The 17,840-nt window shown below is 50.6% G+C and overlaps 1 pseudogene; it reads left to right on the forward strand.

The window, feature by feature from the left end:
• Positions 1-487: 487 nt before the first annotated feature.
• LOC128068597 (tumor necrosis factor receptor superfamily member 26-like) lies at positions 488-16,426 on the forward strand (annotated as a pseudogene).
• Positions 16,427-17,840: the final 1,414 nt, after the last annotated feature.

Raw genomic sequence — 17,840 nt, forward strand, 5'->3', positions numbered from 1 at the left:
CAGTCGCTTCAGAGTTCTGCTTAGTAACTCTGCCGTCTGGTCTTGCTCAGGAATGGTTTCTATCAGGTTTGTTTTTTCCTCTGAGTAGCCCATGCTCTCCTGTTTCTTTGAGCGCCTTGTGATACTTTTGCTGAAAATGGGAGGGGGCGGGGAACTGGTGTTGGTGGGTCTGCAGACCACCTTCAGATTTTTCCCAGTGTCCCAATGAAGACCTTGAGTAGAGTTGGAGTCTTGCCTAAGCCTCTCTTTATCCTTTTCTATTTAACTTTTAAAAAGCAGCTTTCTTGAGAAATAATTCACGTATCAGGGCTTCCCTGGCGGTGCAGTGGTTAAGGGTCCACCTTGCAATGCAGGGGACGCCTGTTCGATCCCTGAGCTCGGGAAGCTCCACGTGCCACAGGGAAGCTCAGCCTGAGCGCCACGTTACTGAGCCCGAGCTCCAGAGCCTGTGCTCTGCAAGGAGAGACGCTGCTGCAGCGGGACGAGCATGCACTGCAGCCAGAGAGCAGCCGCCACGGGCAGTGGCCGGAGAAAGCCCGCGCGCTGCAGGGAGGCCCCAAGGCGGCCCCAAGTAACTATCGAGATGAAAGTATGTGAAAAGTAATGCACACGTCATACGATTTCACCCCTTTAAATAGGTCTTTTTTTGTAGTATTTTCATGGTCTGTGTAACCATCACCACAGTCTATTTTAGAACATTTTTCCCCTCAAAAAGAAATCCCTTTTTTTAAATCAACCTCTGTCTCCCCATTTTGTTTCCCTGGTGGCTCAGAAGGTAAAGAATCTGCCTGCAATGAGGGAAACCTCAGTTCGATCCCTGGGTTGGGAAGATCTCTGGAGAAGGCCATGGCAACCCTCTCCAGCATTCTTGCCTGGAGAGTCCCATGGACGGAGGAGCCTGGCGGGCTCCAGTCCTCGGGGTCGCAGAGAGCCCCACGCGACTGAGCGACCTAGCACACCTCCCCTTCTCCCCTCGCCCTGAGCAGCCGCCAGTCTACTCCGTCTCTGGTTCCTAGTTTCCCGATTCTAAATGTCTCATGCGAATGCAGTCATATAATGTGCGAGCTTTATGACTGACTTCTTGTACTTAGCATAAGGATTTCAAGAGCCATTCATGTTTTTCAAGGCTCATCCATAATAGTCCATTGTAGGGATTTATCCCATTTTGTTTAACTTGTAAACACAAATCTATAGGTAAAACTGTAGATGAAAAGAAACACCTGTATTCATTTCTTCCCCCTGTACCCACTGATCCGCTCACCCTTGCTTGTAGTTTCAGTATTTTCATTCATTGTTGTTCAGGCGCTAAGTCATGTCCAAGTCTTTGCAACCCCATGGACTGCAGCACACCAGGCCTCCCTGTCCTTCACTATCTCCCTGAGCTTGCTCAAACTCCTGTCCGTTGAGTCGGTGATGCCATCCAACCATCTCATCCTCTGTCGTCCCCTTCTCCTCCTGCCCTCCATCTTTTCCAACATCAGGGTCTTTTCCAGTGAATCAGCCCTTCCCGTCAGGGGGCCAAAGTATTGGAGCTTCAGCTTCAACAACAGTCCTTCCAAAGGGTAGTCAGGGTTGATTTTCAGTAGGATGGACTGGTTTATCTCTTTCCTGTCCAAGGGCTTCTCAAGAGTCTTCTCTAGCCCCGCAGTGTGACAGCATCAATTCTTCTTTATGGTCCAAGTCTCACATCCATCTGTTTGTCCTCCACCGACCTGTCAATATATAATCTCGCTTTCCATGTGTTTCTGTTTAAAGACACCTGACTTAATATATACTTAATTCACTAACTGGGAACTCACGGCCAGTGGCACTGTATGGCCTGCCTGTATGACGTTTCTTTAAGATGCCTTTTTTCTACACATGTAGACACATCTCAGCCTTCTGTCCTTCAGAACACCGGGTGAGACTGGCTAGGAGACCTTGCTTTTCTTTCTTTTTGCCGAGGCACACGGCGTGCTTGATCTTAGTTCCTCGGCCAGGGATAGTACATGTGCCCCCCCATGTAGTGGAAACGCAAAGTCTTAGCCTTTGGACCCGAGGGGACCATTTTAAATGTCAAGATCACCAACCAAAGACATGAAAACCAGGTGCCGAAAGGCCATACTTTACGCTGAGAGCTGGCAGAGGAAGGCAGCAGCACCTGGGTGGACCCAATTGGACCTGTGTTTCCAGGATGTGTTGAGGAGGGACTCTTGCCCCCCTGTGTACGTCCAGGAAGGCATCAGGGGTCTCGACGTTGTGGTAACGAACACATTTCAACATGCAGGCAAGTTCCAAAACACAGAATTCAGCGAACAATTGAGGCTCAACTGTCCTTCAGAAACAAACATGAAACTGTATATGAACAGGAGCTCCTCAGAATACAAAAAGCGGAGAATGATGTGATCACACGACGGAATCTGGAGTCCATAGACGTGGTATGAGAGCTCAATACACCTCAAAGCCAAGAAGTCGAGCAGGATAGAAAATGGTACGGATGTGCAGTTCCTGGGAGCTTGTGATTGACGGGCTCCTGTGTGCACATTCAGACACAGACGCTCAGATCCCTGTTCCCAACACACGGACAGTGGCCTCTCTTGACAAAGTCTATGTGCAGCAGCTGAGAATAGGAACTGTATGCTAGAAGAAAATCAAAGACTCACGAAACTCCAAAGGATCACGACCACAAAGGGTCTACTTCTGACCAGGCATAGGGAACAGACGTCAGTCACGGAGGTGTCAGCAGATCCACACACATTTGGGGTGAAAGAGCGTGTTCCCCACACAGCCCTGCTCTGTACTGCGAGTGGAGCAGCAGGGAGCCCGAGGAAAGTCCCTGGCCTGAGCCTGCCCGCCGACGTCCTCTCCCAAGGGAGGCTGCACCCGGGGGTGTCAGTGTCTGCTCCCATCAGGTGGGAAAAAATCTTCTGAAAATGCCCGTGTCCCCTCTCATTGAAGGTGATGATGGCGACGGGGAAGACCTTTTGTAACCCAGGCGAATATGAGGTCCTAGGCAACCTTTCCTGCAGCAGAGTCTGCCCGGCTGGTGAGTCGGGCGATTTCCAGAGCTTTGCAGGGAAGACTTCCTGCTTGGGAGAGGGGAGGTCGGAGACCCTTTGAGCAGAGCTGGGGGCAGCCTGCGGGGAGAACCTGGCTGTCTGGGGCGGGGGAGAGTCTGTCCTTGGCAGCCACCAGCACCCTGAACCCCGTCCAGACACACAGACACACGCCCATGTGATCAGCGAAGTCCCTTCCCAGCCCCCTCTGTGAGGGGCAGCTGTCCCCTCACCACGGGCATCCCCCCTCCCCACACACACCTGCACACACCATGTATCTCGTCCAGGAACCTGTGCCTTCCAGGGGCCTGTGGCACAGAGCCCAAGCACCTGGTACCTGGACCCATAGCCCCGTACCCTCCCCACACTCCCTAGCCCACCCACCTGTACACACACTACAGACGTTCATACACACAGATCTCTGCATTCACACGCACACCTGCAGGAACCACGTGTAGGGAACAAAGGGACGCCGTTGGTCTGACTTGAAGTCTTGCGACCTTGCTCCAGCGCCCAGGCGCTGCAGGGCATCGGTAAAAGCTGGGGGGTGATTTGGGCCCCTGGTCTCTGGGACGGACACCTGTGGCCTGGGATCAGACCAGGTGTTCCCAGGAGGCCGGGGTGGGTTGGGGGTACTGTGCGGGGGGTCTGGTCTCCAGGTGACTCAAGACCTCCTCCAGCTGAGGCCTCAGAGACTGGGTGGGGTCCCCACCACCCCTCTGTGTCCCATCTCATGCAGGCTACTACATAAGCACACGCATAGACCAGGACCACCACATCGGAGCCTGCTCACAGTGCGGGTCTATAACTTTCAGACCTCATCTCAGCGAAGAGCCTCGATGCGTGCCATGTGCCCAGTGCCGAGAGGGTAAGGGGTGGCAGTCCGGCTCACGTGCGCCGTTGACCCAGCTCATGGGAACCTCCCCAGGGGCAATGAGAGGTCCCAGAGGAGTGCGGGGGGAGCCGTCATCAGGGAGCGTGTGTGGTGCCTGAAGAAGCAGCCGCAAGTCATTAGGCTTTCAGACTTGCTGAGCATCAGCACGGTACACAGAAGTTCTTCTATCTCTGTGTATCGATGACATTGTTTAAATAGGTAATTTTCCATTTTATTTATCTTTAATTGGAGTGTAATTGCTTTGCAATGTTGAGTTAGATTCTGCCACACAAAAATGTGAATCAGCTAAGGGTATGTTCATGTCCCCTTCCTCTTCCGCCTCCACTCCACCACCCTTGAAGTGTGATTTAAAAATACCACTTGCATTGGCAAAAAAAAAAAAAAAAAAAAAAAATTGGAATAAATCTAGCAAAACATGTATAAATATATATGTGAAAAAACCACCTTTAATGAAATACTACAATGTAGTAAACCAGAAGGCTCAGGGTTTTGTTTTTCTTTCGTTGGGGCCATGCTGTGTGGCTTGCAACATCTTAGTTCCCGACCAGGAGTTGAACTTGGGCCCTGGAAGTGAAAGCTTCCAGTCCTAACCACTGGACCACCAGGGAACTCATTTGGTGTTGTATAAGGATCAGGTTTTCCTGGAATGGTGCTTAGATTTTATGCATTCCCAATGAAAATTTCAGTGTATCAGTGTGTAAATCAGTTCATCTTGCCATAGACTTTAAGCTGATATGGTTTTTACTTTTAAGAGGTAAAGATATGAGACTCCCCTGGCGGTCCAGCGGTTAAGAATCACCTGCCGATGCAGGGCACACAGGTTCATCCCCAGCTTTTCCAAGATCACGCGTGCCACAGAGCAGCTGCACCCGTGGGCCACAGCCACTGTGCCCACAGCCCCTAGGCCCATGCCCTGCAGGAAGAGAAATCACCACAATGAGAAGCCACAACACAGAGTAGCGCCCGCTCGCCACAACTAGAGAGAGTGGGCACACGGCGGGCAAGAGCCGCACGGCCGGAAACAAACGCATAAATAAAATTTTTTTAAAAAGGTAAAGCACCGCAGCAGGAGTTGTCATGACCTTGCTGTGCTCACACCTGCTGGAACAGCTTCCTTCTTTCTTGGAAGATGAAAAGCAAGATAGCACCCTAGCTGCCCCTCGTATTCGGCTCTGAGCAGAGACAGTGAGGCGGAGTGACATCCACGTGGGGGCAGAGAGTTGGCCCTGTGGAAACAGCCGCATAGACGTGAGATGTGGGTGCGGCCCCAGGACCCAGCCCTTCGCAGCTGGAAGGGCGGAACCCCCCAGCGATGCTGGGAGAGACTGTTCTCGGTCCACACCGAGTAGGCCTGTTGTGATCTCCCTGGGGAAACGAGCAGACAGGTTGATTTGGAGTGTATCTGAGCAGATGGCCCTCTGCCCCCAGCCCAGATTGCCGGGGCACCCGCAGCTCCTCCTCAGACACCCAGACGGCAGGGGGGAGGTCTGGAGGTGGGTGCACGTGCTGAGCCTGTGACTGGACCTGGACGTGGCCGGGGGGCAGGACAGAGTCCAGGCCCTGGTGACTGACCCTCGGCCTGCCTCCAGCAGATCAGGAAGTGGTGAAGCACTGCTCCACGACCAGCAACCAGGAGTGCCAGTGCCAGCCGGGCAAATTCTACTGTGACTCCGTGGACTGCATAAAGAAGTGCTTGCGGTGTACAAGGTGCCACCCAGCGGTGGGAGCCGGCCAGCAGGCCTGGGCGGGCGTTCTCTTCTCCCCTCACCTGTTTGGTTGTGGGTCACTTACTCAGCCACCCCCTGGCTGGAGCCTCTGTTTTTCCATCTGTGTAATGGGGCTAATGGTAACACCAGCCCCACTGAGGAGCCCTGAGGATTAAGGCAGATGAGTCACCTGCAAGTTTCCATGTGGGGGTGACTGGAGTCATTGCTCACCCATTTCTCCCTCCTTTCATTCCCTCATTCCTGTGTGACTGTGAGCCCCGCTGTGGCCTGCGGGGTCGTATTGCAGGCCTGGGCCCCAGCAGTGGTGGAGAGCACCCCAACACGTGTGCAGTGATGGGCGCACGAGGGACAGAGAGGCAGCAGGAGACAGGACCCTAGAGCGGAGGCAGGGAGGGCGGGACAGAGGGTGGAGCCGCGGGACGTCATGGGGAGGACAGCTGTAGGCAGGGGGGCGCCCCCTGGCCCGGCCCAGGGGGGATGGCCCGTGAGTGTTTTCTGCCCCTGATGTTACAAAGCACCGCGACCGGAGGCTTTTGAAAAACAAGAAAAATGTATCCCTTCACAGTTCTGGAGACCGGAAGTCGGAATCAAGGTTGCCGCCGGGCCAGGCTCCCTCCGTGGGCTCTCGGGAGGAATCTCACGCTTCCGCAGCTTTGCCGGCACTCCTTGGCTCCTCGGCTTGTGGACGCTTCGCTTCAGTCTCTGCTTCCGCCTTCCAGGGATGGTCTCCCGTGCGCTCTCAGCGTCTTCACGTGGCTTCTCTCTCTCTGCACACATCTCCCCTCTTGTGACGATGCTGCTCACTGACAGGCCCACCCTGATCCGGTGTGACCTCCTCCTAAAGGATTACATCTGCAGAGACCCTGTTTCCACATCCGGTTGCATTCTGTGGTTCCCAGTGGGCTTAGATTTGGAGCAGACTTTGAGGAAGACACAGTGGTAAAGCCACTTGCAAAATCACCTGCATTTGTAGATTCTTAAATACAACTCAGACCAGCTTGCACTGTTGGCTCAGGAACCTGCCAGGTCCAAAGCAAGGACACCCTCCAGGTCTGGGTTGATCAGCTCTGGCTTGTCCCCTTCTCCACGAGCTTCATCTCAGGCCGCTTTCCCTCCCGGTAGAGGTACGGCCAGGTCAGGTCCAGTCCTCGTGGCCACACACAGAGCTCTATCCGGGGACAGAGACGGGGGCACTTCCCCCATCTATCAGAGATTCCTAAGTTTTATTCTCATTGATCCAGTGTGGCCCAGACATCCCGGCACATGCCAGACTTCTCATGGGCCTGCCGAGGAGGTTGGGTTGGTCCCTCTAACCCCTGACTGGTGGGTGGTGAGTAAGATTCTCTGGGCCGGCCCGAGCGAGGGGAAATGATGCTCACAGTTTCTTTATTCTCTCAGGTGTGAAAATGGTGCCATCCTTCAACCCTGCAATGCCACAAGCAATACAATTTGTGCCTTAAATCCACAGTCAGGTAAGGGCCCGATTCCATCCCTTAAATCTGTAAAGGCGAAAGGTTGAGGCTCTGAGGGTCCCAAAGTCCCTGTTGTCGGAATTCATCTCTGCTGCTGTAATGAAAGAAGCCAGAGGCTGTGGTCAGAGGTGCTGGCTGTGTGTCAGGAAACTTTATTCATAAAAGTGGGCTGTGGGCCATGGGTCATTGTTCGTAGACTCCTGTCTTGAGTGAACAGGATCCTTGTGGACCAGTTATGGCTTCCCTGTCCTTGTCCCTTGAGTTCTGGGCGTGTGGGCTCAGTCTGGGCCCACCAGGCTGACCAGGTAGCAGGTGGAAGGGACTGACCGCTCTGTGAGACCTGTCCTTCCTGACATCCCAACACCCGGCTGCTTCCCTGCTTGGTGCGGCCTCAGATGGGACTTAGGAATGTGAGCTGGGTGCACGCCCCCAGCAGAGTTGATGCTCGACTACTGAGTATCTGTGCAAATCTGTGCAAGACTGTTTTCCTTTTCTTTTTTAAATTGAAGTCTTGGTGATTTACATTGGTGTAAAGTGGTTCAGGTATACACACACACACATAGAGACATGTACGTGTGTGTGTGCTAAGTCGCTTCAGTCGTGTCCGGCTCTGCGACCCCATGGACTGTGGCTTGTCAGGCGACTGTGTCCATGGGATTCTCCCAGGAAGGAATATTGCAGTGGGTTGCCATGCCCTCCTCCAGGGGATCTTCCCAACCGAGGGACGGAACCCGCGTCTCTTCCACCCCCTGCACTGGCAGGCGGGTTCTTCACCCCTAGTGCCACCTGCTTCCTCACGGCTCAGCTGGTAAAGAATCCGCCTGCAATGCAGGGGACCTCGGTTCCGTTCCTGGGTCAGGAAGATCCGCTGGAGAAGGGAAAGGCTACCGACTCCAGTATCCTGGCCTAGAGAATGCCATGGAGTTTATAGTGTATAGTTGGACACAACCGAGCGACTTCCACTCATTCAGGACCACCTGGGAAGCTACACATATATAGTCAAAGCTGTGGTTTTTCTAATAGTCAGATATGGATGTGAAAGTTAGACTGTAAAGAAGGCTGAGCCGAAGAATTGATGCTTTTGAACAGTGGTGTTGGAGAAGACTCTTGAGAGTCCCCTGGTCTGCAAGGAGATCCAACCAGTCAATCCTAAAGGAAATCAGTCCTGAATATTCATTGGAAGGACTGATGCTGAAGGTGAAGCCCCATACTTTGGCCACCTGATGAGAAGACCTGACTCCTTGGAAAAGACCCTGATGCAGGGAAAGATTGAGGGCAGGAGAACAAGGGGTCGACAGAGGATAAGATGGCTGGATGGCATCACCGACTCGATGGACACGAGTTTGAGCAAGCTCCAGGAGATGGTGAAGGACAGGGAAGCCTGGCGCGCTGCAGTCCACAGGTCCGAAGAGCTGGACACGACTGAGCGACTGAACAACAGCAACAAATATACACATACATATCCTGTTTCATATCCCTTTCCACTATGGTTATTATCGCAGGACCCTAAATACAGTTCCTTATGCTGCACAGTGGGACCGTGTTGCTCTTCTCCTTTGTACACGGTGATGTGTGTCTGTTCACCTCTAACTCCTAGTTTATGCTTCTCCCACCACTACTTCTTTGGTGACCATCAGTTTGTGTTTGAATCTGTGGGTCTGCCTTTGTTTCCAAAGTGAGTTCACTTGTATCGTATTTTGGATTCCTTGGATACGTGATCTCACGGGGTATTTGTCTCGCTGACATCACTTTGTGTGATCATCTCTGGGTTCATCCAGGTCTCTGCTGAAGTCTTGCCCATTTTTATGTTGGCTGTCTGGGTTTTCATTTTCTCATTTTTGATGCTTATCTGGAAACACTGATAATTATTTCTAAATGTGGGACACAAGCTCTTTGTGTCGGGTGTCTGGGCCTCTTGTGGACAAAGGTCCTTCCTTCTAACAAGGTCAGGTTTGTGGCTGTTTTCTGCCAGCGTTGGTGCTCTTCCTGTCCTGAGGGAGAAACCTTTGCTCAGCTGGAGAAGGTGTTCTGTCTCATGGCCTGCCAGAAGCTTCTCTTTATCACTGTGCAGGACCGCACTGGTGTCTGTGTGGTGTGAGGGGTTTTCCCCACTGCACACATGGACGACACCGCATCGTGCTTTGAATCCAGTCTCTTCCCTGCCCTGAGTGTTACCGGGTCGTAGTGAGCACCGTGGCCACCGGGCGTCTCTGTTCCAGGGTCCGTGCCGCCTTCCCGCTGCCCTTCTCCTTGGAGCCGGAGTCCCCCTTGTCTCCTTCCCCAAGGTCATCAGACCATCCTTGGATTCAGCATATACGTTTACATTTTAAAATAAGCTCCTTAATTTCCCTCTGATTTGAACAACAGAAAAGTGCGTTACTTTTTATTGGACTGACTGACTCTTTGCAACCCCATGGACTGCATCACGCCAGGCTTCCCTGTCCATCACCATCTCCCAGAGCTTGCTCAAACTCATGTCCATTGAGTCGGTGATGCCATCCAACCATCTCATCCTCTGTTGTCCCCTTCTCCTCCCGCCTTCAATCTTTCCCAGCATCAGGGTCTTTTCTACGGAGTCAGTTCTTCGCATCAGGTGGCTAAAGTTTTGGGAGCTTCAGTGTCAGCATCAGTCCTTCCAGTGACTATTCAGGACTGATTTCCTTTAGGATGGACTGGTTGGCTCTCCTTTCAGACCAGGGGACTCTCAAGAGTTCTCCAACAGCACAGTTCAGAAGCATCAATTCTACAGTGCACAGTTTTATTTATGGTCCAACTCTCACATCTATACATGACCACTGGAAAAGCCACAGCTCTGACTAGACGGACCTTTTTTGGCATTACAGGTTCAGGTGGACCGCAAAGGGACTCAGCTATACATATACATGTATCCATTCTCTCCCAATGGAGAAGGAAATGGCATCCCACTCCAGTATCCTTGCCTGGAGAATCCTGTGGACAGAGGAGCCTGATGGGCTGCAGTCCATGGGGTCACAAAAAGTTGGACACGACTTAGCGACTAACAGATTCTCTCCCAAAGTCCCCTCCCATCCAGGCTGCTGTGTAATACTGACCACATTTCTCTGTGCTGTTCAGTAGGACCTGTTGGTTCCATTTTAAATTTTAGCAGTGTATACATGTTGCTCCCAGACTCCCTAACTATCCCTTCTCTTCTGTCTTACCCCCCACCCCCCAGCAACCATAAATTCATTCTGTGAATCTGTTTCTCTGTTGTAAATAAGTTTGTTTGTATCATTTCTTTTTAGATTCCATAAATAAGGGATGTCATACAATACTCCTCCTTCTCCGTCTGACTCACTTCACGCAGTATGACAGTCTCGGTCCATCTATGTTGCTGTAACTAGCATTATTTTGTTCTTTTTAGTGGCTGAGTAATAGTCCATTTTAAGTATGTGCCCCATGTCCTTTATCCAGGCGCCTGCTGATGAACATTTATGTTGCCTTCATGACTCGGCTATTGTGAATAGTCATGCTATGAGCATTGGGGTGTATGTATCTTTCCAAAGTAAGAGTTTTCTCTGGATATGTGCCCAGAAATGGGATTACTGGACCGTATGAGAGTTCTCTGAAGGAACCTCTACACTGTTCTCCACAGTGGCTGTGTCCATATTTTGGTTTGTGTTTCTCTGCTAATTAGTGATGTCGAGCATCTTTTCGTGCACCTTTTCAGCTCCGTTCAGTCCAGTCGCTCAGGCGCGTCCGACCCTTTGCGACCCCAGGAACCGCAGCACGCCAGGCCTCCCTGTCCATCACCATCTCCCGGAGTTCACTCAGACTCACGTCCATCGAGTCTGTGATGCCATCCAGCCATCTCATCCTTCTCCTCCTGCCCCCAATCCCTCCCAGCATCAGAGTCTTTTCCAATGAGTCAACTCTTCTCATGAGGTGGCCAAAGTACTGGAGTTTCAGCTTTAGCATCATTCCTTCCAAAGAAATCCCAGGGCTGATCTCCTTCAGCATGGACTGGTTGGCTCTCCTTGCAGTCCAAGGGACTCTCAAGAGTCTTCTCCAACACCACAGTTCAAATGCATCAATTCTTCGGTGCTCAGCCTTCTTCACAGTCCAACTCTCACATCCATACGTGACCACAGGAAAAACCATAGCGTTGACTAGACGGACCTTAGTCAGCAAAGTAATGTCTCTGCTTTTGAATATGCTCTCTAGGTTGGTCATAACTTTTCTTCCAAGGAGCAAGCGTCTTTTAATTTCATGGCTGCAGTCACCATCTGCAGTGATTTTGGAGCCCCCAAAAAATAAAGTCTGACACTGTTTCCACTGTTTCCCCATCTATTTCCCATGAAGTGATGGGACCAGATGCCATGATCTTCGTTTTCTGAATGTTGAGCTTTAAGCCAACGTTTTCACTCTCCTCTTTCACTTTCATCAAGAGGCTTTTTAGCTCCTCTTCACTTTCTGGCATAAGGGTGGTGTCATCTGTATATCTGAGGTCATTGATATTTCTCCCGGCAGTCTTGATTCCAGCTTGTGTTTCTTCCAGCCCAGCGTTTCTCATGATGTACTCTGCATAGAAGTTAAATAAGAAGGGTGATAATATACAGTCTTGACGTACACCTTTTCCTATTTGGAACCAATCTGTTGTTCCATGTCCAGTTCTAACTGTTGCTTCCTGACCTGCATACAGATTTCTCAAGAGGCAGGTTAGGTGGTCTGGTATTCCCATCTCTTTCAGAATTTTCCACAGTTTATTGTAATCCACACCGTCAAAGACTTTGCCATAGTCAATAAAGCAGAAATAGATGTTTTTCTGGAAGTCTCTTGCTTTTTCCATGTTCCAGCGGATGATGGCAATTTGATCTCTGTTTCCTCTGCCTTTTCTAAAACCAGCTTGAACATCAGGGAGTTCACGGTTCACATATTGCTGAAGCCTGGCTTGGAGAATTTTGAACATTACTTTACTAGCATGTGAGATGAGTGCAACTGTGCAGTAGTTTGACCATTCTTTGGCGTTGCCTTTCTTTGGGATTGGAATGAAAACTGACCTTTTCCAGGCCTGTGGCCACTGCTGAGTTTTCCAAATTTGCTGGCATATTGAATGCAGCACTTTCTCAGCATCATCTTTCAGGATTTGAAATAGCTCAACTGGAATTCCATCACCTCCACTAGCTTTGTTCGTAGTGATGCTTTCTAAGGCCCACTTGACTTCACATTCCAAGATGTCTGGTTCTAGATGAGTTATCACACCATCATGATTATATGGGTCGTGAAGATCTTTTTGTACAGTTCTTCTGTGTATTCTTGCCACCTCTTCTTAATATCTTCTGCTTCTGTTAGGTCCCTACCATTTCTGTCCTTTATCGAGCCCATCTTTGCATGAAATGGTCCGTTGGTATCTCTAATTTCCTTGAAGAGATCTCTAGTCCTTCCAGTTCTGTTCTTTTCCTCTATTTCTTTGCATTGATCACTGAAGAAGGCTTTCTTATCTCTTCTTGCTATTCTTTGGAATTCTGCATTCAGATGCTTATATCTTACCTTTTCTCCTTTTAGCCATCTGTATGTCTTCCACAGAGAAATGTCTGCTTAGATCTTCCAGCCATTTTTTGATTGGTTTGTTTGTTTTTTTTGGTGCAGACTGCGTAAGCTGTTTGTATATTTTGGAGAGTAATCCCTCGTCTGTTACTTCCTTTGCAAATATTGTCTTTGGTTCTGAAGGCTGCTTTTTCATTTTGCCTATAGTTTCCTTTGCTGTGAAAAGCTTTTAAGTTTAACTAGGTCCCTTTTGTTTGTTGTTGTTTTTATTATCCTAGGAGGTGGATCAGAAAAGATCTTTCTGGGATGTTTATCAACGCCTCTTCTGCCTATGTTTTCCCATAAGAATTTCATAGCACTCAGCCTCACATTTAGGTCTTTAGTCCATTTTGAGTTTATTGTTATGTTCAGTGTTACAGAGTGTTCTGTTTTCATTCTTTTATGTTCAACTGTCCAGTTTTCCCTTCACCACTTTTTAGAGAGATTGTCTTTTCTCCACTGTGTATTTTTGCCCTTTTGGTCCGAGGCTAGGTGACCATAGGTGCCTGGGTTTTTCTCTGGACTTTCTGTGCTGCTCCATTGGGCTTTGTTTCCGTTTTTGTGTGAGTGCCATACTGTTTTGATGACTGTAGCTTTTTAGTATAGTCTAACTTAGGGAGCCTGATTCCTCCAGCTCCATTTTTCTTTCTCACGATTGCTTTGGCAATTTGGGGTCTTCTGTGTTTCCATACAAATGGTAGATTTTTTTTTTTGTCCTGATTCTGTGAAAACTGCCATTGATAATTTGATAGGGCTTGCATTGAGTTTGTAGATGGCTTTGAGTAAGACAGTCGTGTTCACAATGTTCCATCTTCTGATCCAAGAACATGGGATATCTCTCCATCTGGTTTTGTCATCTTCTATTTCTTTCCTCAGGATATTGTAGTTTCCAGAGGATAGATCTTTTGCCTCCTTAGGTAGGTTTATTCCTCGGTATTGTATTCTTTTTAATGTGGTGGTTAATGGGATTGTTTCCTTGACTTCTTTTCCTACTCTTTCATTGTGGGTGTGTTGGGATGCAAGAGATTTCAGTGTATTGATTTTGTCTCCTGCAACGTTACCAGATTCCTTGATGAGCTCTAGCAGTTTTCTGCAGCATCTTTAGGGTTTTCTGTGTTTAGTGCCATGTCCTCTGCAAACAAGGACAGTTTCACCTCTTCTCCAATTTGGATTCCATTATTTCTTTTTCTTCTCTGTTTGCTGTGGTGAGGACTTCTAAGACCATGTTGACTACTAGCGGTGAGAGTGGGTATCCTTGTGTGTTCCTGATCTTAGAGGAAACTCATTCATCTTTTCACAGTGAGTGTGATGTTTGCTGTGAGTTTTTGCAGTGGCCATTATTGTCTTGAGGTACGTTCCCTCTATAACCTGCAAACGCTTTTAAAGGCTGTCTTAACACCAGAACTAAGGCAGAATGAGGAAGGGCTGCTCTGAGAATAAAGGAAAGCCTTTAAGCAGAGTGAGGGGGCTGCGTGGACGACGTCCTCCTTCCTGCTCAGTCCTTGGTGACACATCACATCAGGGCGGCCGAGCGTCCCCAGCTCTGAGGGGCCTGTGCTGGGCCCAGTGTCTGTGTGGCCATAATTCCTGTGGGTGCTGGAAGCTCAGCAGAGTGAGGAGACACCCCGGTGCTCCTGCCACACGTCTCCCCAGGGCGGGCCCTATGCTGCCCCTTGGGCCAGCGCGGCCCAGACTGGGTGCTGGGAAGATGAGCCATCCGCCCCTCCCAGTCTCCTCCAGGCTCTGCCGCCTGCTGGCCCAGGGGTGTATCTGCAGCTGCCCCAACTCTCCCCTGAGCCGCATCCCGGGACGCAGGGCCTGTTGCTGCCCTGCTGGCAGGTCAGCCCTGCTGCTGCTTCGAGGGACCAGAGTGAGAAACCCCACGGCCTCTGAGCCCAGGGTTCCGTGTGAGCAGGAAGGATGAGCCTGGCTGCCTCCCGCTGGGGAGGTTGTGGCGACCGTCAGTGACAGAAGGAGCCCGTGGGGGTTTGGAGCCCATCGGTGCTGCCCCCACTCCTGAGATAGCAGGTCACTCGGGTGAGGAAAGGGTGCCTGACCCTGTGACCGCATCCTCTGTGTTGCCTCCTTCCAGGACACCCGGGATCGTCATGGGCCTGCCTGGGTGTGAGTGCGGAGGTTTACATTCCCATCATCGTCGTCGTCATCGTCATTGCTGCTTTTGTTGTCTACAGAAGAACAGGTTGGTCCGAGTCGTGCTGACCTGGAGGAAGCTAGGTCAACAAGAGCATCAGGAGCTCAGAGAAGGGGTGTGGGGTCGGTGTTACTGAGCAGGAGCCCCTGGTATAAAATACAGATCAGTTCACATTCTAACTTGGGGCCTCATGTGTGTGAGCTCAGAGCCACCTGCTGTGTGCATCCCGACACACAGGGCTTGAGGCCAGGATCCCAGGTCAGCTGCTGGACACAGGGTGTCCCGGGCGCCCTGGGCCTGAAAGCAGGGAGAAACTGGTGCTGCTCCAGCCAAGGGGGTCCTGGGGAAGGCAGCCCTGCCTGCTGGGGGGGGCTTATGAGTGAGTGTCTTCCCCTCCTGTTTTCCCAGCTGCACAGATGTTCCGGTCATTTGTTTTTTTGCTGTAACCGTAAATCCACTTTCTTTTTTGTAAATTTAAAGTACTTCCTCTCGCTCACAGATGTCACTACAATAGTTAATATGATTTGTGTTCATTTCTCTCTCCTTTTTGATCTGCAGGAAGTCGGAATAAGCTAAGTGGCTCTGTAAGTATTGCCCGGGAATTTGTCCAGGGGAGCCCCAGGAGACATCCCAGGGTGGGTGGGGCAGCCCCAGTCCGTCCCACCTGCGTCCACACGTGGCCTGTGTGGTGGAGTCTGGGCCCTGGAACATCTGTTCCGGATGACTTGAATTCTGCTGAAGCAAAGGGGACGGGGAGCGTCATGTGGGTGCCTGGGGCTGCAGACAGATCCCGATAGAGGGGGACTTAAAACATGCAGCCCTTACTGTTCCCACAGTTCTGGAAGCCAGAAATCTGAAATCACGGTTGCTGGGGTGGTCCCCTGGTGCTCTGGGGGAGGGTCCTCCCTTGCTGCTCCTAGTCGGGGCTGAACATGCCTGTCGCTCCTTGGTTGGTGGGTGATTGCTCTACTTCCGGCCATCTTCCCTCGGCCTCTCCCGCTGTGAGCCTGTGTCTCTGAGTCTCTCCTTGTAAGGACGCTGGTCTCGGAATACAGGTACCAGTCTTATGCAGTGGAACCTTGGCTGCACAGACACTATTTCTACATAGGCCCTCTCCCAAGTTCTAGGGGTGAGGATGTGAATGTATCTTTGGGGATCACCATCCAGCTCCCCTATAGGTTGACCTGGGACCCCCCAGAAGCTGGTGGCAGAGAGGAACCTGACCCCCAGCAGTGTTCTTTTCTAAAACTGCACACGCTCGCTTACCTGTCAGACAGTACATTTATTCCCTAAAATGGCTTGAGAAGGGCTTGGCCTGCAGGCTCCTGTCAACAGAAGGAATGTCTTTATCCTTTAGTCCCCAGGAGCCAGTCAGTCCAGTGACCTCGAGATGGACCCACTAGCCCCGGGTGAGAACACCAGCCAAGAGTTGGTGGGGAACTCAGCCCGGCCGACCTCCGCAGTCCCTGGAGGTGCTGAGCCGCTGCAGGTGGCCAACGGAAGTCTAGCAGCGCCAGGGGAGCCAGGAGACCAGACCCGAATACTTGAGGCCCCCAGCACCACCGGGCCAGGCGGAGTCATCCACCTCAGTTGATGGCTAGAAGCAGGTGTGCAGACTGTCTGGTGAGTGTGAACCAGGGCCCGGCCATGCAGCGGAGCACTCGCTGAGGCAGGCCTGTGTGCGGGGCTCCTGCCGAGTTCCCGCCTCAGTCTCTGGGCTGCTGTAACCACCCCACACCCGGGCAGGGAGTGTGTGTTCAAACACAGATTGAAGTGTCTCGTGGTCCTGCATGGGAATGGCACAGGACTGGAAAAGGTCCGTTTTCATTCCAGTCCCAAAGAAAGGCAATGCCAAAGAATGCTCAAACTACCACACAATTGCACTCATTTCACATACTAGCAAAGTAATGTTCAAAATGGTCTAAGCCAGGCTTCAACAGTGCATGAACCGTGAACTTCCAGATGTTCAAGCTGGATTTAGGAAAGGCAGAGGAACCAGAGGGCAAATTGCCAACATCTGTTGGATCATTGAAAAAGCAAGAGAATATCAGAAAAACAACCACTTCTCATTATTGACTATGCCAAAGCCTTTGACTGTGTGGATCACAACAAACTGTGGAAAATTCTGAAAGAGATAGGAATACCAGGCCACCTGACCTGCCTCCTGAGAAACCTGTATGCAGGTGTGGAAGCAACAGTTAGAACTGGACATGGAACAACAGACTGGTTCCAAATAGGAAAAGGAATATGTTAAGGCTGTATATTGTCACCCTGCTTATTTAATGTATATGCAGAGTACATCATGAGAAACGCTGGGCTGGAAGAAGCACAAGCTGGAATCAAGATTGCCAGGAGAAATATCAATAACCTCAGATATGCAGATGACACCACCCTTAGAGCAGAAAGCAAAGAACTACAGAGCCTCTTGATGAAAGTGAAAGAGGAGAGTGAAATAGTTGGCTTAAAACTCAACATTCAGAAAACAAAGATCATGGCATCTGGTCCCATCACTTCCTGGCAAATAGATGGGGAAACAATGGAAACAGTAACAGACTTTTATTTTGGGGTGCTCCAAAATCACTGCAGATGGTGACTGCAGCCATGAAATTAAAGGACATTGCTCCTTGGAAGAAAAGTTATGACCAACCTAGACAGTGTATTAAAAAGCAGAGACTTTGCCAGCAAAAGTCCGTCCAGTCAAAGCTATGGTTTTTCCAGTGGTCATGTGTGGATATGAGAGTTGGACTATAAGGAAAGCTGAACATGAACGTGAAGTCACTCAGTTGTGTCTGACTCTTCGCGACACCATGGACTGTAGCCTATCAGGCTCCTCTGTCCATGGGATTTTCCAGGCAAGAGTACTGGAGTGGATTGCCATTTCCTTCTCCAAGGGATCTTCCCAACCCAGGAATTGAACCTGGGTCTCCCATATCATAGACAGACGCTTTACCGTCTGAGCCACCAGGGAAGTCCAAAGAAAGCTGAGCACTGAAGAATTCATGCTTTTGATTGTGG

The sequence above is a fragment of the Budorcas taxicolor genome, chromosome 25 (genome assembly GCF_023091745.1).
Source record: "Budorcas taxicolor isolate Tak-1 chromosome 25, Takin1.1, whole genome shotgun sequence".
In the NCBI taxonomy this organism is placed as follows: domain Eukaryota; kingdom Metazoa; phylum Chordata; class Mammalia; order Artiodactyla; family Bovidae; genus Budorcas; species Budorcas taxicolor.